A 20,570-nucleotide genomic window follows, 5' to 3' on the forward strand; every position below is an offset into this window, starting at 1 on the left:
GGTCCATCCCTCACTATGCGGTTGGGGGGTCCTGGAGCTGGGGCCAGATCACGTGGTTCCCAGGCAGGCCTGCTTCTGCTCAGCCTAGTGCCTGCGGGAGGTACCGTGTGGCTGGGACCTCAGCCCCAGGCGGAACACACTTTCCTGTCGTCTCACTGGGGGCCTTTGGGGTGTGTCTGATGACTCTGGGTAAGGGGTAGAGGAAAGTGGTGGTGCCGGGCTCCTCACGGTGTCTGCTAATGTGTCCTAATCTCATGTGGCCGAGACGCCGAGCACCCCCCGAGTCAGGGCTTCGCAGCTGCCCCTGGCATCACGTTGCACCCAGAATCCCTGGAGGGCGGGTGGTCCCCCTGACTGTGATCTCGGGTGATTGGGCAGTGGCCCCGGGACTTCCCACTGCTAAGGCAAGTTTTCCACCACGGTCAGTGGAGTGTTTTGAGCAGGAGAGTCACGTGGTCTGATCCGCTGTTTGTAAGGACAGCCCTGAGCTCTATTGGGAGAAGAGGCTGTAGGGGGCAAGGACGGATCAGGGAGGCCGATGAGGGGGCTACGGCAACAGCCCAGCGCGGAGCAGGGCTGCAGGGTGGGAGTGGAGGGCCTGGGGGTGCTGGCAGCCCCGCCTCCCATGTGGGCCTGTCTGGGCTGAACGCCCAGAGGGCAGGGGCTGTGGCTTGCATACTTCCGCGTGCCCAGCTCCCAGTGCCCAGCCTGGGGCCTGGCAGAGAAGATGTCCCAGTCATACCTGGGTGCGCCTGAATTTGGGGCAACAGTGACTTGCGGGATCAGATGCTGCAAAAGAGAAGAACAAACAAACAAACAAACAAAAACCAGAACAAGAGTCTGAACTGGCTACCCTGCAAGGCCTTGCCGTGGTTCTGACTATTAATACTCCCATCCCTCCCCGCAGACACCAGGAATCACCAGAGAGGCCTCCTTGCTTTCGGGGAGCGCCACTCACTTCACCCCGGAGGGACAAACCACGTTGGCAAGGGTCAGACCTGCCTCCTGGGGATGGAAAGTTCCCAGATGGGGCCTCCCCCGTCCCTAGGCTCACATCACACACCCCCCTCCCTGGCCCAGGGCCCAAGGGGTGAGGGTCAGGCCCCTGCGTGACCTGTGGGCGGTGCCTTCCTGAATCCTTCTGGCCTGAGGTTGCCTGGGTTGGTTACCCATCACTGTTACACATTACCTCTGTCATCAACAAATACGGGTCACAGCTCGTGTTTTCTGTCAGCCAGGAATTAGGGAGTGGCTTGGCCACGTGATTCTGGCCTTGGGGGCTGTCACTCATGAGCTCACTGTCACCAGGAGGCTTGACAGGGGCTCGAGGCCCTACTCTCCTGGTGGCCGACCCACAGGGCTGGCCGGCAGTATCAGCCACTGGCGAGAGGCCTCGGGTCCTCTGCACAGGCCGCCGACCCTGGAGGAAGTGGCCCCTGAGAAGCCACGATGACTCAAGCTCAGAAGCCTCGCACTGTCATTTCTGCAATGTCCTGCAGGGTTGCACAGCCCTGCGTGGTGGGAGGGGCTCCCGTCAGGAGGGGAGAGCGTGGGACCCGCCTGGGAGGCACACGGGTGATCGATTGCCACGAGCAGGGCAGAACCTCTGCCTAGACGCCCACCGTCCAGTCATGCCCGTGTGCACCAGGCCCTTTGCTAGGCCTGGGCATGCAGGGACGAGGTGGGCAGAGAAAGACCTCCATCCGTTCAGAGGGGTCGCTAGGTGGGCAAGCTCTGTGGGCCATGCAGGATGAATGAGCTACAACCCTACATAGAACCTCCTCGGCAAGGGTCTCACGTACATGGCTGATGTGCCCGGAGTCCTCGGACGAAGGGCAGCAGGATCTAGGAGAGAGCAAGCTCCCGGCCCAGCAGTCAGGGAGGGCCCCAGGAGGAGGTGGCGTTTGAGAGCTGGCTCTGACGTCCAGGGGAACTGGGCAGGTGGGGGATAGATAGTGTCACACAGGGGCCAGAGCAGATGTGGGGCTCAGACCCACACCCCCGGAGGCACCCAGCCCCCAGCACAATGGTTCACATGCTGCGCTCTGTGCCGTGGCCTGAGCTGGCCACTGGGATCCAGCTGTGGACAAAACAGACCTCCGGTGCTCCACAGTATGGTCCTGAGTCAGGGACAGGGCCTGGAGATGCCCTTGAGATTGTTACTAATGGTCAGTAAAGTCGCTCGGTTCTGGCCAAGCCATGTCTAGCCATCATCTGATGGCCGTGAGCACACAACCGTATCCCCATTTGACAGCTGAGGAAACTGAGGCTCAGGGCTGGAAGGACTGGCTAAGGTCCTTGTAACCAGACTTACTCCCGAGCCTTGTAAGTGGGTGCCCGGGGCCAGGCAGATGCTGGCCCAGCGCCTGTGGCCTGGCTCTCTGGGATGTGCTGGTCGACATGTCCTCCACCAGGCAGGAGACCGCCCCCACCCCCAGGGCTTCACACCATGGGAGGAGGGTGGCGTGGAGTCGTGTGGCTCAGCCTCCGTGCTTACAGTCAACCTTATGACCGATTATGGGGGCCCATGAGTCACATGGGAAGGGATTTTTGCGGATTGAAGTGAAGCAAAATGTCCCCAGGCCTGACCTCCTTCCACGGGGAGAGCTGCGGAGACTCTGGGCTCCTGGGGGCCTGGGGGCCGCCTCAGCTTCAGAGTCCTGAGTCCTACAGCCTTGTACAGGCTTCCCCTCTTCTGTGCCCCATATTTGCAGAGAAAGTAGTGGTCAAGGCCGTTGGGGCTGAACGGGCACCTGGGCGAGGCAGGCAATGTCCCGAGGGTCCTAGGGGCATGACTGCACCGAGTCCGTGCCACCCTCCGTGCGGGGGTGTCCCTGTTCACAGACGAGAGGACTGAGCTCAGTGAGGTCAGGCCAGGCGCCCAAAGGCTCAGGCAACTGCGAAGCAACGCCTGCCAAAATAGAGCAGTGAAGCACCCTGCTCTCCCTCTCCTTGGCCGCTGTGCTGGTCCCGTCCTCCTGAGTCACTCGCCTGCATGAAGCACAGGCGGGACAACGGGCGCTGAGACGTCGGGCACCCTAGGCAAGCTGAACACACACCTCTGGGCGCCTCTCGGCCTTCGCAGAGATAACCAGGTCTTGAACTGGGTGTTTCTTGTTCAAATGTATTGTTACTCTTTACCTGTTAATACTTGCGTCTGTGTTACACCAAAGGTTGCTTGTGTCTTCTGTTTTTATAGAGAGAGGACCGCAGGAGCTCGGTCTCCTGGAGCTTGCCTCTTCTCCCTCCGCAGTGTGCGTCTGAGATTCAGCGAGTCGCTACCTGCACCTCAGGACAGTCCTTCTTCACTGCTGTATAGAACTCTGCGGAAAGGCTCTTACTCAAACAGCTGTTCCTGTTTCACTCCCACCGCTTCAGATGGATGTGATTTTTGGTTCTCATGTCACAGATGAGAAAGCAGGCTCAGTGAGATTAAGGGGCCTGTCTGGCGATAGTCCGTTTCTAAGGGGCAGAAACTCTCCTGCTGAGTCCCAAATGATGGGGCTCAGCAGAGTCCTTTATATAAAATTCCCTGAGCAGAAGAGACCGCACAGCCAGGCTAAGCCCTGCGGCAATCTCAGCCCTCAGGAGGTGGCCAAGAGGGAACCTTGACGTGACGCTCACTGGGACGGTGGAGAGACAGTGGGGAACCACCCCAGCCCCAACCCCATTGACGGGCCGCTCTCCACCACAGTCACCGCAGTCACACAAGTCAGGGGCACCACCTGGCTGCGTAAGACCCCTCCTGCCCAGATTGCCGAAGAAGCCCATTCTGAGGCAGACTCCACCTGAAGCCTTGGTTTTCTCGCCTGTAATTTGGGGATAATCATGGTACCTGCTCCCTGGTGGTTCAGACAGTAGAGAATCTGCCTGCAATGCAGGAGATCCAGGTTCGATCCCTGGGTTGGGAAGATCCCCTGGAGAAGGAAACAGCTACCCACTCCAGTATTTTTACCTGGAAAATTCCATGGACAGAGGAGTCTGGCGGGCTACAGCCCTTGGGGCCACAAAGAGTTGGACACGACTGAGCGACTAACACTTTCAGGTTCAGAGCACAAGTCCAACATCCCAGAACCCGGCTCCATTGAGACTGTGCAGACATCGTGGTACGTGCTCAGAGGGAGCCCTGAGCCTTGTTCAGAGCGTCTGATCTTAAAGGGTCTTGAGGTGCTTCTATTCCGGTTTTCCCCAGACTGATCAATTGGCGCATCATTCATTCGTTCCACAAACATTCGTGGGGCCCCTGCTCTGGGCCAGATGCTCGGTGGAGCCGTGAGGGCCCAGCGGTGATGAGAACGGGGCAGAGGGGGCGGCAGACAGGGCTTCCGTCAGACAGCGCGTGCCGGCAGTGCCACGCTGGGCCACCCTGCTCTCTCTGCACCTGTTTCCTCCCCTGACCCTTGCGTGCCCTCAGGAAGGTGGCCCACCTCTCTCCCCTATGATCTGGGCAGAGGGCACGGCCCTGCCCAGGCCTCAGTGGGCATGCTGGTGGCCAGGGCCGCTGGCCGCTGGCACGGTCCCCACACTGGGCGGGCCCTGGGATGCAGCCGTGGACACCATCAGGGTCAGTGAGCTCAGGCCCCAGATGCTCAGGCACGTTGCCCCAAGGCTGAGGGCAGAGAAACCCCTCCCCTTCCGCCTCCGCCCTCCACGGCCCGTGGGTAGGCAGCGGCTTCTCAGTTTCCACGGCCCTCCACCCACCCGCCCACCACAGACCCTCAGCCCTCAGCATCCTGTCAGCGGCGGCCTTTGCCAGGGGAGCCTCAGGCAGGAGGCGCTGGCTGGACACAGGCAGAACCTGGGCCCAGGAGCCAATTCAGGTCACCCTCAGAGGCGGCTCGGGGCTCCGCCTGCAGCAGGTCCGGTGGGACACTTTATCTGGAGTGTCACCAAGTGCCAGGGTCCCTCCACCCCGATCCTGTTGGTTCGTCTATGTAAGCCTCCGTCTTCTTCCGCCCCCCCCAGGCCCCCAGTGCCTTCAGGACGACCCATCGAGAGGTGATTCAAGGCCCACCCTCCCTGCCACCTCCGAGAGGATCACAGCCTGGGTCTGACCTTGCCGCTGCCGCTCTTGGGGCCAACAGTGCGGGTTTAATAGGTGGGCTGAGACTCCTGCCAGAATCTCCCAGATACGAATCATGTCAGAGCTGGAAGAAGCTTTGGGACGCAATCCTGACCCGGATGGGGGACACTGAGGCATGGAGCGAGCCACAGCTAAGCCGAGCGTCCAGGCCTCCTGCCCAATGGGGAGGCCCTGGTAGTGAGATCAGAGCATCAGACGTGTCTCCAGAGCGGACACACTTGGGATCAGCGTCTTCAGTGTCTCGCCGGGGTCGGGGAGGAATAGGAATTACAGCAGCATCAGGGCCGCGGCCCCGCGCTCGGCATCACTGTTCGAGGCACTCCTACCACGGACTCCCTCGGTTTCACAGCTGCTCTAGGAAAGCAGGAAGTACATGCCAGTCTCCCCATTTTACAGATGAGGAAAAGCAAGGCACACGGAGACTAATGCCAGGAACTTGGCACCTGGTGGTCCCCAGAGTTTTGCCCAGGAGGGGATTTGGCTCCGTCCTTACAAAGAGGGGGCCTGCTTTGCCCAAGGCCACCCAGCTAGAGCTTCATGTTCCTGGGCCACAGACTGTGGGCCCAAGGCAGAGAGAAGTGCAGGGCGTGTGCGTGCCTCTGAGGGTGCAGGTCCGAGAGGGGCCGGGTCGCGACGTCCCAGCCAGGCCCCAGCCCTGGCCTCCAAGAGTGGTCAGGGTCACAAAGGCCGAGGGACAGAGGCCCACAGGCGGCAGCGCCCCGACCACCTCTCCTGGGTTGCCTGTGGTTCTCTTGCTCTAAGACTTGCAAGGAGCCTAGTTTTCACCTAGCAGAGTCCTTGGCCCTTGGCAACCAGCCCCTCCTGCATGCCTGGGATTTAACTGCTGTTTCTAGGTTTAGCTGCCGCTGGAGCTGGAGGGAAGGGGGTCAGTGGGGGGTGGGGAGAGGCATTCCCTACCCCCTTGAGACTGGTGAGCGACCCTGGGCAGGATGCAAAGGCCTCAGGAGTCCCGGCTGTTGGACAGGGTGGTCTCTGAGATGCTTCTGGCAGGCTAGTTTCTGTCCTGGGGATGCTTGGATGTCTGGGAGGCAGAGAGCCACTGATGTCTGCCCTGCCTATCTCAGGGATGGGCAGAGGGAGAGAAGAGAGGCAGACACAGCGAGGCATGGACGCAGAGAGACCAGAGGAGGTCCACGGGTCGAGGCGCGGAGGTGGGGGTGAGAGAGAGATCAGAGCGAGGCGGGCATGGGGAGCCTGGCCAGGGCTGCCTCTCGCCGACAGCAGGCACGGGGGCCCCAGGCCGGAGCAGCTGGAAATGGCAGCTGAGCAGCCCGGCCTGCCAGGCCCTCTGGCCTGCCCACCACATCCAGCTTGGGCCTGGCAGGGCATGGGGTTGGGGAGGGGAATGGAGGGGCAGGGCAATCTGCCCTAAATCCCCTAAATCGCAGCAACCCTATACCCACCAGGTCTGCCTCTTGTTGTTGTTCAGGCACGTCCAGCTCTGCGACCCCAAGAACTGCAGCCCACCAGGCTTCCCTGTCCTTCACCAGCTCCCAGAGTTTGCTCAGACTCGTGTCCATTGAGTCGGTGATGCTGTTGAACTATCTCACCATTGGTCGCCCCCTTCTCCTCCTGCCCTCAATCTTTTCCAGCTTCAGAACTCAGCCCCTGCCCCCTCCTAGGTGCCAGGATGGGACCACCTACTCGCTGGTCTCGGTGCCCACATTATCTACCCTGAGCAGGACCCGCTGTCCCAAAGCCACACCCCACCTCTGGGCAACGGAAGAGTCGTTTTCACCGCCTAGAGTGCTTCAAACCCCAGTTCCTTTGCGTGTTGAGTGCTGTGATGGTTCACTTTAGGTCAGTTTGGCTGGGCCATGGTACCCAAATATATGGTCAGCTGTTCTTCTAGGTGCTTCTGGATGAGAGTCACGTTTAAATCAACAGACCTTGAGTAAAGCAGATTGCCCTCCATTATGTGGGTGGGCCTCGTCCAATCAGTTGAAGACCGAATGAGCACAGAGAGACTGACCTCCACTGAGCAGTGGGAATTCTCCAGTAGATGGTTTCCACACTTGAACGGTAACACTAGCTCTCCCTGGGACTCCAGCCCGCTGGCCCAATCTGTAGATGGAGAGCTCGCCAGCTTCCATACTCACATGAGCCAATTTCTTAAATCTTTCTCTCTATCCCTACTTTCTACTGATTCTGTTCCTCTGGAGAGCCCTGACTCATACAAATATCCTTCAAAGGACACCTCTTCCAGCAAGTCTTCCCTGATCCCTAAGCAGAGTCCTCTGCTTCCCTGGTCTATCACGGCCCTTCATGCTGCCTCAGTTATGGCATTTCTGACGCTGAATTGTAAGTCAAACTCCCTTCCTAGGGAGTAAGTTCTGCATAGGAGGGACTGTAGACAATTTACCCAAGTTCTCAGCACTGCCCAGCACAGCGTCTCGCACAGAAGAGGCACTGGCTGGCTGGAAAGATGAAGAGATGAATGCGCGACGGGAGGAAGGCGGGAAAGAAGGCAGGGAGAGCGGATGAGCAGGCGGAAGGACGGGTGAGTAGATGCACAGAGGTGGAGAGATGAGCAGGTGGACGGACGTGTGAATGGGTGGAGAGATGGAAGGAAGCGTGGGCAGCGGGTGACAGATGGGAGCTTAGGTGTGTGGACGAGTGGACAGGTGGAAGGCAGGGTGGGAGATGGGCAATAGATGCATGGGTGTGTGGGTGGGTGATGGACGGATGCTTGGACAGACGGATGGTGTGTGTGTGTGGATGGTTGGAAGGATGAGCCAGTAGGTAAGCGGACGGATGAATGAGCCGAAGTCTCTATGGTTAAGGAGCTCCCCGGTGGGTAGGGGGGTGGCTTCTGCTCACAGCTCACTTCCACCCCAAGCAGGAAGGCTCGGGGCCCTTACGAGGAGCCTGCGGATTCCTGGGGAGTGACCTCCCCTCAGTGAGTGGAACCCCGAGTCAATCGCTCTGCAGAGGCTCAGCCAGGTGCCCGGCTTCACAGGTGTAGGGTTTGGACTGTCCCAACCCTGAGCTCCGTTCTGCTGTGCCCCACCTACGTGGACAAGCCACTCCCCCTCTGCGGGTCTCCTGAGAGGTCATGTCACCCACGTGGGCCCAGGGCGTGCGCTCTGGAGCCCGCCCGCCTGGATCTGTCAGTCTGCCGCCCTGCCTCAGTCCCCTGATGCGTGACCGGGATGACGCTAGCCGCACGCGCACGGCATTGTCCCGAGGATTAAATGGATTCACGCGCTGGGAACAGTGCTTGGCAACGCCATCGCCCATGAACACTAGGCGTTGCCCACGTCACGGCGACATCGGGAAGGGAAAACAAGGTCATGCGGGCGAAATGCTGGCTGGGTGCCTGGAGATCGCTCCGTAAGTCATGCTTCCTTGATCTCCATCATGACCCTGCCATTCCGGGCTGGGGGAGCCCAAGGCTATGAGAAGATGGGTGGCTCGGCCAAGGCTGGGCAGCACATGGGTGGTGGAGACGGGGTCCACACCAAGCCCGGCCGACCCCGGCCCCCAGCCCTGTTCAGAAAGCCCGAGGTGCTGGGGCAGGAGTAGGGAGAGCTCAGCAGGTGACGGGCCAGGCTGGCCCAGGAGGTCTGGGGCTGGAGCCCCGGTGGGAGCAGGTCTGGGGGAGCCACAGGCCCGAGCACCGGGCGTGGGGCAGGGGTGGTGAGGAGACACTCAGAGGTGGGGCTGGAAGCCGTGCCGCCCCCCCCCCGCTCCAGCCTCCGTGGAGAGGGGTGACAAGACACAAGAGGTGCCCAGCCGCCCTGCCCAAGTAGCTACATGCGGGCAGCGATGGAGGCGGTGGGTTTTCCATCTCTGCTGATAGCCAACACGGTGCCAGACAGCACCTGCAGAAGGCAGGGCCGCCTCCCGTCTCTCACCGATGGCAGTGCCAGTCACACAGCCGCGGGAGCACGAGGGGGCGCCGGGCCCCACAAGGACAGCGGCAAGAGTGGGCGAGCACTACTGTTCCCATTTTACAGATGCAGAAACCGAGGCAGGTGGAGGCACGTGAGCAGCTAACCCCCAGGCTGGCCTGCCTCTGCCAGCCTTCCTGGCCCCAGTCCACCCGCCAGATGGCGGGTGAAGTCCTGGGTTCCATAGTGTGGAATGTCAGACCCGGGGGGTAGGGGGACAGCAGAGAGCGGGAGGGGGTTCTGGGGGAGGGTCCCAGGTAGGGGGACGGGTAGTGAGTGGAGGAGGATGCGGGGATCAGCGGCGTCTTCTGGGGGCCCGCCATCAAGGGTTTGCGCCATCACCCAGCACAGCGTGAGGCCCGTTTGTGGGGTGACAGCTGGTCTGTTGCCCACCTCCCCCCTCTCCCACCTCACAGATGAGGAAACTGAGGCATGGGTGAGGGACAGGGGGAATCAGGGGGGGCTTGGGACTCAGGGTGGGAGGAGTGCGCAGGGCCTGAAAACGGCTGCAAGTAACAGGACAAAGCCTGGGAAACATGATTGCGTGTTTATAGGCCGGGAGATTAAACTCCATGCAGCCGGGGGCTCACTAGGGAGGTGGGCAGGCAGCAGCAGGCCCCGCAGAGGGAGGCAGGCTGGGTGTAAGGTTTGCAGCCGCCAGGCCAAGCCCCAAGCACTCTCTGCGTCAAGTCCCTTTATAAACAGTCTCCACAGCAAGGGGTAACCCTGAACACGCCCTGGGCCAGGCTCCGGGCACTGCACACACATCAACGTTCATAACAGCCCCCAGGCCCGACGGGGTTCCTGAAGGCAGGGCAATGGCGGGGCAGAGATGGAATTTGAACCGGGACCGAGGGCCCAGGGCTCCTGAGCTCAAGTCCTCTACTGCCGGACACTGTAGCCGAGGTCAGCGTATTTAGATCGGAAAAGCCGCATCACATCTGAGAAACAGCTGCTATGAGCGAAAGGTACCAGAAACACGGACGCAATCAAGACAGAATACAGCTTTGCGCTGATGACTTCCGCGAGACTCTGTTGCCTGGCAGAGCTCTGAGCAGAGACCTGCTTTCAGTTTGCTGGAAGGACAGGACAGCCTCTGCAAAGGTGTGCAGGACGCCCCGCCCTGCGCCGGGCCTCAGCGAGGTCGGGAGGACGGAAGGCGTTAGGTCAGCGAAGGGAAGGGCTCTCGCACACCGAGAGCCTCCTCGAGGGCTGTGCTTGGTTCTCCATCCACGTTGTTTTCATCTTTGAGATGACGCTGAACGTCCCCCACGTAACAGTTGACCAAACAGAGGCTCAGGTGTGTTGGTTACTTGCCAACAAGTTGGTTGCTTGTTGGTTAGGTTGCCCAGTCAGGGTGTCATCTTATGAGAGGAGCCCCCGAGGTTGGCCCAGGAAGGCAACTAACTCAGCAAGGAAGGCTTCCTGGAGGAGGTGGCGCTGACCTGAGCGTGAAAGAAAGAGGAAGGGCTGGCTTGGTCCCAAAAGGCTGGAGCTTCGCAAAGCAGGGAAGGAGCATGGACCTCAGGCTGCTGGGGGTGGAAGGGTGCACACTGCGGAACCAAATAACCAGCAAGACCCAATCCCTCCTTCTCAGAAAACAGGCACCCCTCCAAGCGACTGGGAGGCCCAGGGGTCCCAAGCCCCCTACACGTCGGATATCAAGTCCCCACCAAGCACCTGGCCTTGGGCTAGGCCCACAGCAGGTGCCCTTAACAAGTTTAGTCACAGAGCCACAGAGCTGGGAGGGCCTTCGTGCACGTCTGCCCGTGATCAAGGAGCAGATGGAGGTCCAGAGAGGGCGCTGGACTTGCCAAGGTCACACAGCAAGGTGGGGACTGACAGGCTCACACCCGGCTCCCTCACCCCTTCAGGCCGCAGCCCCCGGTTCCGCCTCAAGGAGGCTGGCTGTCACTGAGTCACTGCGCAGAATCATAGGGCGCCTGCTCGGGTCCGCGTGGATCTTAAAGGCTCAGGGCTCAATGATGACGGCGATGATGAAATGCTAATAACACTGCTGGGCTTCCCTGGTGGTTCAGATGGTAAAGAATCTGCCTGAAACGCAGGAGAGACGGGTTCAAACCCTGGCTTGGGAAGATCCCCTGGAGGAGGGCCTGACAACCCACTCCAGTATTCTTGCCTGGAGAATTCTGCGGACAGAGGAGCCTGTTCTCTGCAGCATGGGCTGCAGTCCATGGGGTTGCAAAGAGCCGGACCCTGATGAGTGACTGACGCTTTCACTTCTAATAGCGCTAGCAGCAGCAATGGCTCGCCGTCCTGGGCACCTGCGGGGACGAGCGCTTCTCCTGTACTACTCCCCAGCATACTCACAAGCTTCAGGAGCGGAACACTATGCTCCTCCCTCCTTCCCTGGAAAGAGGCCCGGACAGGTAAAGTCACCGTCTCCAGGCCCTGCCGAGGTGAGTGGCCAAGCCCAGGTTGTCCAGCTCTGCATCCCCGCCCCCGTGGGATCGAGTCTCTCTGTCCTCCCAGGCGACAGTACACCGGGACAGACAGACACACCCCGAGTCTCTAATCGTGTGGAAGAGTTCCCGTTGGAGGAGACGGTGCTCAGGTGGCGGCAGCCAGCCCCCCTCCTGGAGGCTGGCATCATCTCCAGCCACTGACCGCGCCGTGTCCGCCGTCCGCAGCCCTACCTTTTCCGTAATAAGTCTTGGCCCTGAACTTGTAGGTGCGTCAGAGGAGGGCAGAGACTGACAACGCCGTCTTGGCGGGGGGGGTGGGGGGGGGGGGGGGGGGGGGGGGGGGGGGCGTGGGGTGGAGCGGGCCGGCCCCCAGCCTGCGCCTGGCTCTCGAGGTCGTCACTCGCACCCCTGCAAGCTCCCTTCCTGGTGAGGGCCTGGGGGCTGGCAGGAGGGGCTCTCGGCCTGCAGATGTGCTCTGCCCACGCCTGTCTCCACCAGCCTGCTGGGATGTAGAGCCTGGCACAGCCAGGAGGCCCAGGTGCGGTGGGTGAGTCCTGCTCAGGTTGGGGAGGGGGTGTCTAGTGTGAGGCTGGGGGCGTGGTGGTAATGGAATAACTGATAGCTGTGTTTGAACTCTGGGGCTCAGCTTCCTAACTGGGAAATTCTGAGCCGGTCTCTGTGCCTCTCAGAGCCTCAGTTTCCTCATCTGTGAAACGGGAATTCTGAAATCAGAGAGTTTGAAAAACAACCAGCATACGTCAATTAGATCTCAAGAAAGGTGGAACTTAATTACATGATTAATTTAAAAATTATAATAAAAAAAGAGAAAAGCAACTGGCTTGCACCAGGCATGTGGTGGATGCCCTGCATTTCAGCTTCCATTCCTGGGTGAACTGAGACGGCTTTCCAATCGCATTCAGGATTCAGTCTTGATGAGCGGAGATCGTGGCTGGTAAGTTTTGAACTGTGGTGCTGGAGAAGACTCTTGAGAATCCCTTGGACAGCAAGGAGATCCAACCAGTCGATCCTAGAGGACATCAGTCCTGAATACTCACTGGAAGGACTGATGCTGAAGCTGAAGAAGCCCCAATACTTCGTCCACCTGATGCAAAGAGCCAACTCATTGGAAAAGACCCTGATGTGCGGAAAGATTGAAGGCAGGAGAAGGGGACGACAGAAGATGAGATGGTTGGAGGGCATCAGCAGCTCAATGGACATGAGTCTGAGCAAGCTCCGGGAGTTGGTGATGGACAGGGAGGGCTGGCGTGCTGCAGTCCGTGGGGTCGCAGAGAGTCGGACATGACTGAGTGACTGAACAAGGACAGCTCACTGTCCACCCCCTCCAGCTTCCCGTCTGTGCTCAGACTCTATATTCCTGAAGTCCCTCCCCTCTCTGGCCCCTGGGCCCTGTGTACGCTGTTCCCTCTGTCGGGAAAGCACCCTTCCCCCCTCGCATCTGGCCAGTTCTCCTTCATTTTCCTCTGCTTAGGCCTCACCTGCTGTTTCTGGAATAGTCCAGTTAGTGAGCCCTCAAGGGTAGGGCCCACATATGTCCCGGCATCAGCATGTCCACGGTGCTTCCTGGGCCCTGGTACCCAGGAGGCGCTCAGTAAATGCTCAGCAAAAGGTTCGCGCACACTCGCTCTCCTCTTGGATTGGAGTTTTGTACTATCAAGCACCAGGGCTAACCATCCAGCCCGTCAGACTGTCTTCACGAACCACTTTTGTGTGTGCTCCGGGTCACAGGTCTTCACCTACGATGGCCAACAAGACGCGGCAGGTGTCAGCGCTGGAGGCCCGGAGACCCACGTGATGCAGCCCAAGGGTGATGGAGCAACGGCTGTGACCGCCAGAACAGCGCGTCAGCGGCTGGAACAGGAGGAGGGGCCGCAAGTGATGGCCCCCCCTCCGTGGGGCCTGCGAGCCCTCACGTTCTGGACATATGATTTATCCGGGCCCAGCTGGCAAAAGGAAAGAGGAACGAGATCCCAGGGTGAAGAAAAGAGGAACCCTGATGCTGGCTCTGCTCACGCCAGCACCCTCTGCCCCGCCCCGCAATTCCCTTCTGTCGCCTCCGCAAGGAGGGTATGCGTGGCAGGACCCATGGGACGTCCCCCCCAGAACACTCCAGGCCTTGGGCACCAGGCGGAGCCTTTTCCCCTGACGACCCTCAGAGGACGTGATCCCCAGTGGGCCAGGTGTACTGAGACCATTACCCCCTCGTCCCTGCCCAAGCCTCTTGAAATCACTTGTGGCCCCTCCTCCTGTTCCAGCCCTGCAGGGAGATTTTCGAGGCCACTAACACCCAGAGCTTTGAACTGGGGCTATCTCCAGTACGGACAGAAAGCTTCCCCCGGCTCCTTAGGCGCTTTGCTGACCAGACTCACACCGCTAAGCTTTCCTGACCGAGTCAGAGCCGCAGTAAGCCAGTGAGGTCGTGGACACCTGACCCCACACAGGTGGCCCCAGTTGGGCGCTGACCTCTGTCATTTTCCTTTGCCCTCTTTTTGCCCTTGGTTTTGCAAGAATAGCTACGCCTTCCCTTGCACGAGCTCGTCTTATGACATGACACTCCTCTCTTTGAGGGGTAAAGTCCCTGCGTTCTCTTCCCTTGAGTCTGTGGCAAAGACAGAACAATGCTGGGAGGCTTCCAGGGCAGGTCATAGCGGCAAGGCACCACCCCCCTGGTTCTTCTGGGACACTCGCTCTTGGAACCCAGCCACTGAGCTGTCAGGAAGCCCAGGTAATCTGGAGAAACTCAAAGGCTCCTGCCAGTTGAGCCGAAGCATGACCTGGAGTTGACCAGCAGGCAGGATGGGGAAAGGGTATCCAGCAGACAGGGGAAGCAGCGTGTGCCGAGGCTCAGAGGCAGGAGAGAGCTTGGCGCACCTGGGCAGTGCCAAGAGGTGCAGGGCGGGGGGCGGGGCACGCCACAGAGGCCAGAGGGGATGGAGAGCCTGTGGCCAGGGCCCAAGAGGACGCTGGAGGCTGGCTGAGCAGGAGGGCCTGGGCAGCTGGGGAGGAGCGTGACAGATGATGGCAGTGCTTTGCAACTTCAGCTGGGTGGGCAGTGCACTCAAGGGGCTGAGCCTGCAGGCGGGTTGGAGGAATGAGGCCTGCTGGGGGCCTGGATGAGGGTGGCAGTCGGGATGGAGGGAGAGCTTTGTGGGGGGTGGTACCCAGTGGGTCTCTTGGCCAGGCTCACTGTATTACTGGAGCTGGTGTGACGGCTAGGGGGAAGGGGACGGCAGTGTACTGGGGTAACCAGCCTCTGACCTATAGGACGGCCGCCTGGGGTCAGTCTCTGACAGCAGGGCCACGACAGGGTCAGAGCTGCAGGCCACGTGGGGTGTGAATCCTGCACACCAGACACTGGCGAAGAGTGTGGCATCCTCTCTTGTAATCTTCTATGAATGTGAAGTAGGTGTCCATTTTACAGATGAGGAGACTGAGACTCCCAGATAAGGTAAACCACCATCCCAAGGCCTCTCAGTTGGGAACCCGCAGAAACAGGACTGGACGTCGGCGCCTTCCTGGAGGCTGTGGAATCCGCTCTCCTTGGGGATGAGCCACCAGGTTCAGCATTTGTGGATTTCCGAGGAGCTTTGGGCGGGAGGCTGTGGGGTCAGAGACATCTCATTGGAATGTCGGAAGGAATGGGCCTGAGTCAAAGTCCGCTCAAGCCAAATTCCCCAAATTTTGTCTGAAGAAATCCTCCCACTGCTCGCACAGGAATAAAAGGTCGGAGAGTCAGGCCTGGGCTGAGCTGTGATGGGGCGAGGGGCCCAAGCCGGGTCTGGGGGTCGCGGCCAGGCCTCCGGCCCAGGAGCGGCTCCTGGAAGAGGCTCTGCCCCTGCTGCCTCCATCTGACTCCGGATGGTGGTGCAGCTGTCCGGAAGTCCTCAGCCTGGGGTCTGGGCTTGAATGATGACCTTGTCTCTGGGGCTTCAGGGGCTCCGGGTTACCATCTCATAGGCTCCGTCTCTCCCTGGGCATGTGGGTCCATCCTCTGGATCTGTCCTGCCAGCCTGGCTGCCTGGCTGATCTACCGGGGAACCTTATAAAAACTAATGCCCGGGGACATCCCTGTCAGCCCGGTGGCTAAGACTCCATGTTCCCAAGGCAGGGGTACCGGGGTTCCACACCTTTTCAGAGAACTAGACCCCACATGCAGCAATTAAGACTGAACATCCCGCATGTTACCACCAAGACCCTGCACGGCCAACAAAACACCAGAAAACCCAACAGCAACCACTGACACCCAGGCCACAGGCCAGAACCAGCATCGTCACATTCCTCATTTGATCCCGACACGTGGCCAGCGCTGAGAACAGCCGTGAAGAGCACTGCCTTTGGGATCACACATGTGTGGGCTCAACTCTGGACTCTGCTTGTGTGCTGGGTGACCCTGGGCACATTTGGCAACCTCTCTGAGCCTCAGTCTCCTCCTTCTATCGGGAGGGACACTCTTGTCATGGGCCTGAAGGGATTAAAGCATATGAGTTGGGTCCATTGCTTAGAACTTAGAGCTCAAAAGAAAAAAAAAAAAGAGGGCACCTAAATTCATCCTTCTCACAGCAACATCAACCTTGCCAAGTGGAAGGGGACACCCTGATTTGGGATTTCAAAGGAGCATGTCAAAAAGGGACTTCTGGAACCGAGCTCGGAGGCTGAAACTGTTATGCTGAAGTCCCGTCACAGCCAGACAAGCTTGATGTCTTCCTCCTCAAGGATTCTGAAGCGAAGGCCAGTGTTGCTGACGAGGGCAGTGAATTCGAGGGCTACGTGGGCTTTCTGTCTGGAATCAGTCCTGCAGTGTTGGACCCAGGGATGTTTCCTCAGAGCAGGGCTGCGGCTTTGGCAGCTAGTTAGAGCCCCCTCTGCCCTGCTGCGTCCCTGCAGCACCCCTCCTGGGCCACAGGATGGAGGAAGGGGCTGGGAGCGCAGCCCCATGCCCTGGCCAGGGCGATGCACACACCACGTGCCTTGGTGCGTCACCGGTGGCTTGACGAAGCAAGCTGTGTTTGGCGCTGTCCGCTTGCCACATTCTATTGTGAGCACCTTATATGCCTTGCCTCATTTGTTCCTCCAAACAGCCTTATGAGGTGAGCGTCCTTAGGCTCCATTTTGCAGATGGGGAAACTGAGGCACGGAGCAGTCAAGCAAGCACCTTGTCCAAACCCCCGCATGGTAAATGGCAGAGGCAAGGGCTGAGCCCCAGGCCAGCCAGCTCCGTGAAGCACGGAGAGCTCCCTGAGCCGTCCACCATCAGGGTGGCTGCACGCAGAGGCAACTCCACAGAGGAGGAGGCTGAGGTCTGGGGCTTTGCAGCCCCAGGGCCACGGGCCACCCAGACCCTGAACTGGGCCTGTCTAACGTCAAAGCCTGACTTTGATTAGCTATCTATTTCACACACAGCAGTGTGTCGGACACGACTGAAGCGACTTAGCAGCAGCAGCAGCAGCAGCAGTGTATTTATATCCATCCCAGTCTCCCATTCATCGCTTGCCCCCCTGCCCCTCGCTTTTCCCCCCAGTCATCATTAAGTTTGCTTTCGATACTTGTAACCCCATTTCTATTTGTAAATAAGTTCGTTATTTACCATATTTGTAGATTCGACATAAAGATCTACCAAACAGCATAAGGATCTCTTTTCATTATTCTGTAATGACCTACACGGGAAAAAATTTAAAGAAAGAATCTGTGCATATTCTCTCTGCCGTACAGCGGAGACTAAGACAACCCTGCGAAGCGACTATACTGCAATAAAGTTTAACAAAATAGCTTCCTTCATCCTTCCATTCACTTACCGTTTATTCATTCACTCTCTCTCTCTCTCTCATCAACAGTTATAGAGCACCTACTGTATACCTGGCCTTGGTCTGGGTGCTGGGGAGACAGAGATGAGACAGGCCCTCTGCCCCCAAGGCCGTCCCAGGCAGTGGGGCAGACTGACAAGCAATGTCCCTGGAATTTGGAGAAACGGAGACAGAGGGCCTCCCCGAGGAGGAGGAGGCGGAGACTGAGTGGCATCACCCAGCTTTCAGCTGGGCATCAAGGGATGAACAGGAGTTCACTCGTGCGGCAGAAGGTAGATGGGTCCCAGGCTGGGCAGCAAAATTAGCAGGAGCGAGAAAGGAGCTGAGCCCTGCCCAGATGAGAGAGAAAATACCACATATTGCTCATTCCCAAGGTCAAGGAGAGCTTCCTAACTACGCACGCACAGAAAGGCTCCTTGGAGGTCAAAAGAGCGGGGGTATCGCCTCACAGTAAGTGATGTCAACGTACCCACCGGCCTTCTCGCTAGAATCCATCTTGGCTCAGAGAGAGGCACACGCACACGGGAGGACGCTGAGACGGACCAAATGCGGACGCAGAACCAGATGCAGTAAGGGGCTGCCCAGAGGAGACCCAGAGGAAATGCCCCAGAGGAGTGATCCAGGCCACCACGGGGGCGTGACTCTCTCTCTGTGCCTGCCCACGCGACCATCCACACGAACCCTTTTTCCTCCTAATGAACACTGGACTTGCCTCGCTACTTTCCATCTGTGTGTGGAAACTCACTTCTGCACAGGCGGCAAGCGAGGGCCTCATCACTGGCCACTGGTCCCTGGGGGTCTGGTGGCCAGGACTCGACGCGCTCTCTGCCACTGCCCGGCCTCAGTCAGGGAACCGAAACCCTGCTTCAGGCCACTGCGGGCCCAGGCCACCGAGGTCACCGGGGCCTGGCTAGGGCGAGCGAATCACCTCACAAGTCACAGGGCCAAGCTGGTGACCTTGGCGAAGGGGGATGCAGGGGAGGGAGACACTGCTGAACCTGGGTCCATGGTGCTGGCTCCACCGCTCCCCCAGACAAGCGATCGTGGCCGAGTCACTTCCTTCTAAGCCTCAGTTTCCCTTCCTGGTGTCCAGGTGTCAGGCTCACCACCAGTTCATCACCCGGCCCTCCCTTCCCTGTTTGGGAGTGCTTGTCTGGCCCCTTTCTCTGGACCCTGCTTGCGCTGGGCTCTCAGTCCAGTCCCCTCCACCCCCCAGTCTCCCAGCTTCCATGGTTCCACCTGTCCAATCCGTCAGGAGCTTTCTGGGACACATTTCTGAGATGGCACGTCCCCTGCTCAACTTCTGGGGCTCCCCATTGCTCCAGGATGAAACCCAGGTCCTTATGCTCTGGGCCTTAGGGAGCTGGTTACCCCTGCCCTTCTGTCTCCTCACCACCAGTGGATGTTGGCAATTTGATCTCTGGTTCCTCTGCCTTTTCTAAATCCAGCTCGAACCTCTGGAATTTGACAGTTCACATACTGTTGAAGCCTTGAGTGGAGAATTTTGAGTGTTACTTTGCTAGCGTGTGAGATAAGTGCAATTGTGAGGTAGTTTGAACATTCTCTAGCATTGCCCTTCTTTGGGATTGGAATGAAAGCTGACCTTTTCAGGTCCTGTGGCCACTGCTGAGGGTTCCATATTTGCAGGCATATTGAGTGCAGCACTTTAACAGCATCATCCTTTAGGATTTGAAATAGCTCAACTGGAATTCCATCACCTCCACTAGCTTTGTTTGCAGTGATGCTTCCTAAGGGCCACTTGACTTGAACAGCAACAGTGATGTGCAACAGACCCCAATCTCAAAGGGAATCTGATGAATAAATTTTTCACAAAGTCATGTGTTGGGGAAAACAGTTGGGAAACTGTTCCAGCTTAAAGAGATTGACCTGGTCGTCAAGTGCGACGCATATGCCTTCTCTAGACCTGGGTTCCAGGAACTTCCCTGGCGGCCCAGTGGTTGAGACTCTGTGCTTCCAATGCAGGGGGCGCGGGTTCAGTCCCTCGTCAGGAAACAGATCCCACATGCTGCAAAGTGCAGCCCAAATACAATAAAATAAATAAAAGGATCCTGGTTCTGGGAAAGAAAAGAAGAAGGAGGGAAGACGCAGCCACGTGGAATACCCGGGGCAACTTGAGTCTGGATGGAGAATTGGTGGATCATTGTAATTTTCTCTCGTAATAATGGTGACGTACTTATGTGGAGCAAGGTCCTTGCTCTTAGGGGCTGCATGATCGAGTATTCAGGAGTCAGGAGGCATGAAGTCCGAGCACACGTGTTCTGCTCTGCAGAGCCCTCATTGTGGTCATGCCTCTGGGCTACCGCACATGTGGTTCCCCTGCCCGAGATGCTTGTCCTTGCTGTATATAACGAGATGCCAACCACCCAGGTTAAGGGCTATGGAGATGAGGTCTGAGGGGAGGGACCAGGGAGACTGGAAGGACGGGAAAAGGAGAGGCAGGGAGTTTTGCCAACACTTTATGCCACAAGCAGAGTTCTCAAAGAAGCTGGCGGCCAGACCTCGGGCTTCAGGGGTGAGTACTAGGCCACCGGGAAGAGGCGAGGTGAGCGGGCAGGGCCCGCAGTGCAGGGTCCCAGGCTGCCAGAAATCTGGGGCATACAGTTCTGTCTGGTCTTGTCCGCGGTCAGGAAATATTCACCCGAAAACACTCTCATCCCTGATTAAGGGCGATGGCGAGGACCCTCCAGCCCTCTAACCAAGAGAGGCCTTGCCCAGAGGGCTGAGCCTGGCCACATCCCTTGTCCTGGAGGCCCGCCTGGGCTGCTCGAGGGAGACAGGCCCCCACAGAGAGGTCTCCGCACACTAGACGGACGTTTTCCTCCAGATTCTGTTCCGGGACTGTGTTTCGAGGTGCTGGAGACATCTGAGAAGACGGGAAAGCTCTAGAAGCAGACAAATCCCTCAGGTGGGGGCGCAGAGGGGCAGGGGCCTTGCCTCTTTCTAGAGCTTCCCCTGATGCATCCGTCAACAGCCAGTGGCCGGGAAGGGCTTTTTCCAGAACAGTGGGGCCTCCAGAGCTCCAACGGGCAGATCTAGGAGCGATCTGATCCAAGACCGCCTCCTGGTGCCTCCTTGTCCATCCTCTGCGTACATACCTCCCAGGATGGGAGGCTCACTTCCTGGCCAGGAAGCCCACACACAGTTCAGCTGGAACTGGCTTCACCTGCCCTTGCCGTGAAAGGTCTTGGCTTCCTTGCCCTGGGGAGGGCCCTGCAGAGGCTTGGGGTCAGCAGTCAGCTCCCCGCCACTGCCCTGCCCCTGGCAAACAGTTTCTTCTCTTTCCCCTCTCCCACCCCAGCCTGGAGCA

At 58.8% G+C, this 20,570-nt stretch overlaps 1 long non-coding RNA gene across 1 annotated transcript; it reads left to right on the plus strand.

Moving 5' to 3' along the window:
• Nucleotides 1-14,042: 14,042 nt before the first annotated feature.
• LOC121817280 (uncharacterized) lies at nucleotides 14,043-17,216 on the plus strand. Its single transcript, XR_006057120.2, has 2 exons — nucleotides 14,043-14,166; nucleotides 14,863-17,216. It is a non-coding gene; the product is annotated as an uncharacterized LOC121817280 (long non-coding RNA).
• The last annotated feature ends 3,354 nt before the right edge of the window (nucleotides 17,217-20,570 follow it).

Source organism: Ovis aries, chromosome 19, assembly GCF_016772045.2.
Source record: "Ovis aries strain OAR_USU_Benz2616 breed Rambouillet chromosome 19, ARS-UI_Ramb_v3.0, whole genome shotgun sequence".
NCBI lineage: Eukaryota > Metazoa > Chordata > Mammalia > Artiodactyla > Bovidae > Ovis > Ovis aries.